Source organism: Eschrichtius robustus, chromosome 8 (genome assembly GCF_028021215.1).
Source record: "Eschrichtius robustus isolate mEscRob2 chromosome 8, mEscRob2.pri, whole genome shotgun sequence".
NCBI lineage: Eukaryota > Metazoa > Chordata > Mammalia > Artiodactyla > Eschrichtiidae > Eschrichtius > Eschrichtius robustus.
In genome coordinates, this window is record NC_090831.1 from 90,061,787 (window position 1) to 90,070,801 (window position 9,015).

General features: G+C 35.6%; 1 long non-coding RNA gene across 1 annotated transcript in view; it reads left to right on the top strand.

Moving 5' to 3' along the window:
• Nucleotides 1-6,650, top strand: part of LOC137768669 (uncharacterized) — a 161,608-nt gene extending 154,958 nt beyond the window's left edge. The window contains exon 3 of the long non-coding RNA XR_011074775.1: nt 6,585-6,650. This is a non-coding gene — a long non-coding RNA (uncharacterized lncRNA). The remainder of the gene's footprint in view (nt 1-6,584) is intronic.
• The last annotated feature ends 2,365 nt before the right edge of the window (nt 6,651-9,015 follow it).

A 9,015-nucleotide genomic window follows, 5' to 3' on the forward strand; every position in this document is an offset into this window, starting at 1 on the left:
TCTCCAAGACTTGGTTGGCAACTCATGGAAGAGAAACATACTTTTCTTGAGAATGAATTGTATCTTTTACAGAGCTAGGGTTAAAAGAAATTGTAAGGGCAATGTCCACAAGCTGATATATGAAACTATTACAAAGGTCCTCTATTTTGTCTACCAAGAGGGGGTCTGGAGGAAGTCTTATAGCAGATGTCTGCCTTTAAATAGGTAGGTGTCCTGTTTCAAAGTCTCTCATGACTTTTAACCTCATATTCTTGTGTTGAGTCAGGCAGTCAATGTAAAACATATCTGGGCAGAATCATCCCTCAAAGACATTACTCCACTGTGCTTTAGAATCTATCATTGACCTATGTTAGGGGAATTTCTGGAAAATTGTTCTGTCAACTTTTCTGCTGTGTTGTTGAGGATGTTATTTGTTTATCATATTATTCACTGACTTCTTTTTGAGGTCTTTGGTCTTAGTATCAGTTGTGATTTTCCTGAGCATTTGGTTTACTTGTGCCTTATAATACTAAATCTTTCATCTGATTTTCCCTATTTGTGTGGGAAAACAATCTTGTCTATCGCTTTTAACAAATGTATGACTTGTTATAGCATGCTTCTTAAAAACTTAACTTCTTTCCTAGGTACACCTCACTAATTTAAATCTTAATTTTTATTTTGACTCATTTTTTTCCTGAAGTGTAAATTAGGTTATTTTTCTTGGTTTTGCTGCATCTTTGTAAACTACCTCAAATCATTTCAGACCAAGGTAGGATGCAACTTAATAATACTAAAATTTATAGCTCAAGATGAAATTCAAGTCACTTTGCAATCTAAATCCAATTTACTTTTCAAATGTTAACTCTAAGAACATCTTTATATACCACTAGTTGTAATCAGCTTTGTCACCTCCATGTCCCTATACAAACCAGGTTCATTTTCATTTGGCCCACATTGAAAATGCCTTCTTCTTTAACCTCTATCCATCCAAATATTATCTTTCAAGGTCCATTTTTTATTATACCTGATCATGACATTTTCCTAATGATGAATTCATGGCATTTATTTACTTAGATTCATCTAGATCTTGACTTTGTTCTCTCTACTGATGATTCTCATAGTGCTTGATATGTCATGTACCTTCTTAATATATTTAGTACCAAGATCTTGGCTTTCAGGTAAACAATGGGTTCCTAAAAGTGAGGAGATGAGTCTTGTCTAGAACTCCTAATATTTGCATTCTGGTGCATTTATTGAAGGCATAAACATTTATAAAATAATAAATCAATTTATATGATGAAATAAAAGTATTAACTAAGACTGAGAGGCCAAAGCAGATTTTAACACAACATCATAAGTTCACTGGAAATTCTAAAGTATTGCGTTGGCCAAAAAGGTCATTCGGGTTTTTCCGTGACATCTTATGGAAAAACCCAAATGAACTTTTTGGCCAACCCAATATTTACAATTGTCGCAATACTTAAGATTTCTATGTACTGAGCACTAACTTGGGTCTTGAACAGAAGTCGCCAATTTTTCCTTATATTTTGTTATTCCATTCCATCTCTTTGCAAAATTTGGGATGGCTATGTGCACTCTGAGTTTTTCTGGAGTGAAGAAACTTAGGCAAGAATCCTATCTGAATTCAGCAGTGACATTAGGGTTTACATTGAGGAAAGGGTCAATCTATTGATCTGTGACAATTTACTAGGGTCACAGATTGTCATGGCTTGGTGACATTGAGAGATGAGTCATTATGATTTTTCTGGATGATGACCAGTGGTGAAGTCAACAAGGCTCAGACTAGGCTACCCAAGTGAAGCAGTTGTTTTCCAGTGGGTAGAATAAAGTATAGGGCATATTTGGAAGCTCAGGAAAGTACAAAGATAATTTCTCTGCTATTCTGAATGACTGCCATCTTCTTGCATGCTGTGACAATTTTCTATTCTAAACACATAGTTCACTAAACATTCATACTACATTCTTTAAGGGGTTTTGTTTTTGAGGGCTTCCTTTTTTTCTTTTCTTTTTTTTTCTGCAGAGTAGATAGTAGCATGCTGTTGATAAAACACTTGAACTCCTGCTGTTAAGATTGTTGGGTTCTGTTCAGAGGAGTGAAAAAATGTTCTGCCATTTGTTCCCAGGTGCTGAGACTGCTGCTGAAATGTACAAATAAGTGCTCTAATGTGGGTAGAGAATAGTTCTTTGTAGGGTTTAAGGCAGTGCAGAAGCGGGGGGGGGGGGGTGTCACCTCTTTCCTTGTGGGATGTTGAACTGCTTGTTTCCCCTGCTGGGACTTTCATCCCTCAAAAATTCTTATGTACTAACACATGGATCACTAGAGGTTCTTTTTTTTTTTTTTTTTTTAATTTGTTTTATTTATTTATCCCCCAAAACAACCCAAAGTTTGCATTGTCAATGACAAGGTAACTCCCAAGGTTGCTAGATCAGACTTCTGAGAAGAGTTTAAAGTGCTTTAATCTGTCATTTAATTAATATGGATATTCTGAATGATCGGTGTTCAAAGTGTTTCATTTTTACTTCAGAGAAGTAAACCTCTTTCTTGACTTTTTACTTTGTTACATTTTGAAAGCAAGTTCTTCTCTGTACCAAAATAAACTAATGTCATAATTTTTTATCAATTCATTTTACCTAGATGATTTGATACTCTGAGTTTATTGGAGCCAGGGATGGATGATCTGTTCTAAGCGGACTGTACACATTCACACATGCCCACTCACTGGAACACATTCACTGTTTACTGCACAATCTTTTAAGATAATAGTTATTTTCCATCTGGTACATGCTCCCCCACTACCAACTACCATTACTAAATTTTTTTAACGAAATAATCCTCTTGTGGGTAACATCTCATTTTGCACATCCAAAGATATTCCCCGTATCTTTACAATAACGTTTATTTTCACTCAGTCATCATATATCTATTAGGCACCTAGTACTTGCCAACAGTTCTGATAAGCCTTAATGTTACAAATTCAAATCAAACAAAATCCGTGCTTGCAATAAGTTAACAATGTGGAGTATAAAGTCACAAATGCCAATAGACCACTACTATGTGCTGCATGCTGTGATGACCGTATTCTATGTGTTCTACAAGGGGTCAATGATTATGTTCTTATTTGCATAGTATATAGGGCTAGGCCCTATACAAATTTCATATCTCTGGGTACATTTTAAAGACAATAAGATATATAATACCACTGTAATATATTATAAATATTACATAGAATGAAATTTTGGTGCTATATTGCTGATGAGTTTCTGCTCTAATTGATTGGATTGAATTGAAATCAGAAGTTCAAAGACCAAGGTTACGGAGCTACTTTACTCCACTTATATCAGTCACAAGTACCTACTGTCTCAACAGACAGATACACAAATCAGAAATGAGTTTCCAGGTGTCGGTAGAAAATGTGGCCACTTTTTATATCTTTGGAGGCCTAAGAGTTGGGAGTAGAGGACTTGATTCTAAATGTCTGTTCCAAGAAGGGATTATATACAATCTTTTTAAAGTGCTTATGTTGGTGCAAATCCCCATGAATATGACCTATTTATGAGTGAAAGAAATCCTCTTTGAGCATTTCTTACAATGATGCTTTTCCACTTAAGGATTACCCATCCGTTTTTATCTTTGTTGCTTATTGCATATAGAGATTGCCCTTCTCTGTGATTTACTTTTTTCCAAATGCTGTTATTTTAAAGATCTAAGGATGAGACTGCAGATGAGAACTGAATTGATATTGAAACTACAAAGAAAAAAAAACCCAGGTTTTATTGTAACTCTAAAAGCGCATTTTAAACCCTGGAACACATTAAGAATAAAAAGTTCAAACTCACACTTGTCAAGGCATTTATAGTTAAGTATCATCTATTGTTAATGTTTCTTAATTTGCCATTACTTGCTAACAGTTATGTGTTAATAAGAGAGGCCTAAATCTTTTATCACGTGTCTCCTTACTGGGTTTTATGACCTCCAAAGATGAGGCCGCTGGAACTCCTGCTCAGACAGACAGAAAGGCAGCACATAGCTCAGGAAATTGGTGCTGATCTGGACATCAAAAATCCTCTCTCCTCATTTTGGCCTTTTTCTCTTTAAAGTCATAGCCTGGGTCAATCGTAGAGATAGAGAATAATAACAAGAAAAAATTTAAGAGGAAGTTTAAACTTCTCTTCCCCCAAAAGCTACTTTGAAAAAAAAGTTTCTTTCCCATTCCTATTCCAGAATAATTTTTCTTCAGTTGCCTTTTAAACACAGGTTCTTCATGTCTCAAAAACACACTCTAGCATGATGGTTTACATGAACGACTTGGTAGATGGTGTTTGTGGTAACTGTGCATAGGATGAAATGTTGGTGCTGTATTGCTGATCAGTTTCTGCTCTAATTGATTGGATTGAATTGAAATCAGAAGTTCAAAGACCACGGTTATGGGTTCTAAGAACCACCAGACAGCATTACTAAAACAATGGTCAGAATGAGTCACTGCAAATTGTGTCCACTGAATCGTCTGGTCAGTACAGTTCTCCACAATCATACCAGGTCCATTTCAGAAGCAAATTTTCTACTCTTGGCAAAAAGAATTTGCCTCCTGAAGTCCAGCCCACTTTGGGGTGTGGAGCTACAGTCCCATATAGTAAGACTGTGGCCTTGCGTGCTTTGCTTACTTTATCCATACATCTCCCATCCAGGAGCTTCTCAAAACGAGTGGCTGGATCATGGTAAGATGTTAGTATTCCTGGATACATTCTAGTATCTTATCCACATAATAAGGTTTCTCATCAAAACCTCAGTGTGTCTGTCTCTGGAAAACTGTATATAATTATGTTAGAGCTGAAGAGTTATAAATAAAGCCATAATAATCATGCTTTGTTTGCATTGTGTCTTTTTATTTACAAAACATTTCACCACACGTTTTAAAATTGGTCCTCCCAATCATTTCATTAGCTAACTAGGGATGTATTATTTATATCCATTTTCCAGATGACACTAGAGGTTGTGACAAGTATAAGGTCATGAAACTTGTAAGCAGAAGAGCTGACACCGGCACCTAGTAAAGAGGTTATTTTACGATACAGACTGAATCTAACAAATAACCCCATGAAGACGGGTGGGCAGTTTGTATCAAATTATTTTTTAGTCTCCCCTAAAATCTGCATCAGTAGCCATTGTAAATGAGTGTTGATGAAATGAAGGAGCTGTGCTTCATCTCGTTTTCCTGAGTCTGGGAGAAGCTTCTTTTTATGGTGGGATTGTGAAACATGCAGCTCCTGAACAAATACTTGAATGCTATTGATTTAAAGATAAAGGAAACAAGAAAAGGACTTTGTAGAGGATGAGAGAGGAAGATGCTTGTATAACATTTTACACAAAATACAAAGTAAGCCAACAAACCCCCAAGTAACCCAAAAAACCTTAGAGGAGAAAGAAAGGAAAAAAAGAAAAGTAATACTAGGCACACGTTTATCCCATCAGAATTGTAATGTGATTAGTGCACAAATATAGTCCCATCTTCACTCTGGGCTTGTTTCCACAGAGTGTAGGGTCATCAGGATGATCAGGATGAATAAACATCACATTCTGCGTCGCACGGCCCAGTAAGCCTCTATGGCATCAGGTAGCAGGAACTAAGTGAGGTTCTATCAACCTCTGGGGAAGAATACGCGCGGGGAGGGAGGAATAACAACAAGGGCCAGAAAATTACTTGGTAGTCTCTTATCTAGATGAAACCTTGCTCACAGAGGATGCAGTGTCTTGAGGTAGCTTTGAGCCTCTGTTAACACTTAGACTTCTCTGCCCATGATTCTTGCTGGCTTGGTCAGCGCTGGATTCCTAGGATAGAGCATCCCTTAGATTTGAGTCAGCATCCTGGATGGAGAAAGGATATCAATAGATGTTGCTGCTTCCTACACTTTGGCTCTAAAGAGAACAAAATAGTGCTTTAGAATAATAACTTAAAAAGTAACCTTTTTTTCTGATGGTTTTTGTTATTCTCAAAACAGGCAGATTATAAAAATATATTCAGAAAATTTTCAGCTAAATTTGTATGTTAGCTGCAAAATGACTGATAAGGAAAACGAGGCATGTTTGGAAGTTTTTTGAAGTTGACTTAATTAAGAGCAGCTATCGCGGCACCTTCCCAAAGCTCCTAGGTGCCAAGGGTGGAAATGCTGAATTGAGCTGGATGGCATCTTTGATTGATAAAGGGAGAATGGGTAGAAAGCTAACAAGACAAAAGAAAAAAAAAAGGGAAGAAAATATATATTCACTGAGCATAATATGCAGTGGGTTCCAGCGTTGTGCTGTAGCCAGCTAGTACTGGCTCACCTGAAAGAGCTCATTGTTAAATTTTCCAGAATTTTTCAAAGCAGTAATTAGAAGCACCCATTATTAAAAATTAAATAGTGTAAACCTTCACTTAACTAAAATATTGAAAGCAAAATTAATAAACGCTCAAAGCTCAATCACTTCCAAATTATTTTTCATTTTACTATTATTTATGTTATGTTATGTCTCGAGGTTATCCATACCTATTGTATCTGTGGTGGAAATCCTGTATAACAGTGTACTACTACACATCTCTTTTCAGCTCTGTATTCAGTGACATCATATTGGCGGCTCAAATTACCCATGGCTGGCAAATGCTACAAATCAGGTATTGATTTATTGTTTTGTTGATTGTCTAATCTTGAGAAATGTTAATGATGCAAATTAAAATGGAAAGTGTGTCATGCAGTTACATTATGAAGAATATAAAATTAAGGAAATATTCATTTATCATTTGAAAACTATTATCTGACTCAGCAGAGGTGTGATGCACGTCATTCATGAGCAAATAAGATTCTGACACACAACTTAGTTGTTTCACTTTCCTCCTAACTTGTTATAGTAAACAAAAATATCAACCAGCTTTGATGTCACATATCATATTTAATGATGAGGCATTTATTGGGAAAAGAGATGGCAGATTGGGATCTGACTCTTTTTGCCAAATCCTGGTTGAATTGAAGCCATAATTTGTCTATCACTACAAGAGTTTGAAAAATATCAGTGGAAGCATTGTTAGAACCAATTGGTTATGTAGAATTTACAATAATAAGTATTGTGTATTTTACCATTAATTGCTAGTTGTGTGCTACACATTCATGTCAATAACATTTATAATAAACATATATGTACTTTTTTCTTCAGAGAGCCTGTTGTTTAATATTTGTCAGCATACTACTGATAATTATTAAAATGTTCTCTTATTCCCTTATTTAATTCTGTAACAGTTGTTTGAAGTAGGTATTATCCATATTTGTAACTATGGAAAATGAGGCCCAGAGAGTTTGGAAACAGTACCAATGTCACATAGCTGTCAGAGAATATAGTTGGGTTGGGGTCTCGGATATATTCTGGCCAGGGCCTGGGCTTTTGTACTGACACCACTCTGACACTGACATTTACTAGTTAAAGACCTCAGTTAAGTCACTTGTGCTACATTCTGGACTCAGCATCCTCTTCCATGAAAGGAGAATGACACTATCTATTCATTCCTCCTCAGAATTGTTGTGAGGATCAAATGTGAAAATAATTTGTAAACTTAAGGTGCTAAAATATTACCTGATTATTTACTTAAGAGCTAGACATTTAAGAGAGCATTTTGCTTGCAGAGCTTTACTATTTCTAGTCTGACTCAGGCTCCTTGAAAATGAACTTTTCCATATACTACCTGAGAAACAGAATATGCACTTCATTTTCTTTTGGAAATACTTTCTGTTATAAATTTCTAGATATTTTCCTGTCCTGGGCTTCTTCACAAATCTCCAACATCTTTTTTGTAAATTTAAGCACTGTTAATTTTTTACAGTAGTAGATTGATGGTTTCTTAAAGTGTTTGGCAGCTCTGTATACCCATGTTTTTATCAGACTAGAGCATCCCTGAGGGTAGTGTGTGACCAGAGGATTCTGGAGAAGCAGCCAAAAGCTAAAACCAATGCATAAGTGAAAAGAAAGAAAAACAAATTATTTTTCTGAAAAGCAATCAAGTTGTTTGCGTTAGAGTACTTATAACCTTGGATATAAGGTTGTTACTTATAACCTTGGATAATTTAAAGTTATTGGAAAATGTAAGTTAAGTACATTTTAATACCCTCTGATACCTCAGTATTAGATTGAGGTATGGATAATAGATAATTTTGCCCTATATCTGTCTCCCAATGCCAAAGCACTTCCAGGTGATGACATTTTCTATTGCAATTCTGAGTGTTTACAGGCCTTGATTCTGCTAAGTAATTATAAAATCTACCGTGACAGTAAGGCTCACTGCATGAGCTAATGCCATGATATAGAATTAATCAAACCTAAATGAAAAGGTCATTAGAGAGTTAAATTATTTCAGTGATACCAGAGTAACACCACATAAGCAAGAATTATCCTCCATTTTGATATAATAGATCCTGAAATTTAGTCATTAGTTTCACCTCACTAAGCCTATTTAATTACTGATGTGGTTAATTACTTAAGCCCATTGACCACTGTTTAGTATTCTGTTACTTATATTTTTGGCTCTTTGAAAAAAATGTTATGTCAGATTCTTAACTTATCGTTATGTTTCACCTTAATTACTTCCTATGAGCTAACAGAGATGATCTAGTAAAACACTAACAGTACAGGGCATAACTATTTCTTAAAAAAAAAAAAACCACTAACAGTTATTTATTAAACTTTTACTATATAGGGGATTGTGCATAGATATAAAGGGAAATTGTTCTTTTCATGGTAAAATAAGTGAATTTCCTAACACATTAGAATGGTATTCAGTTTCTTAGGGGAGCTTTAATGGCCTCCTTTGCCATTGTCCCTGACCAGAACAGAGCAGATTAAGAATCCGTGTAGAAATGTGCTTTAAGGAATTCTGGATAATTTGAGGCAGAGAAATGGTGCAGTGTCACTTAACAGCTGAATGTCCATTTTCTCTGGCAGGTTAATGTAGTTTGCTGATGTAAATGTGTAATAGTCAGGATAGGCTAGGTTAT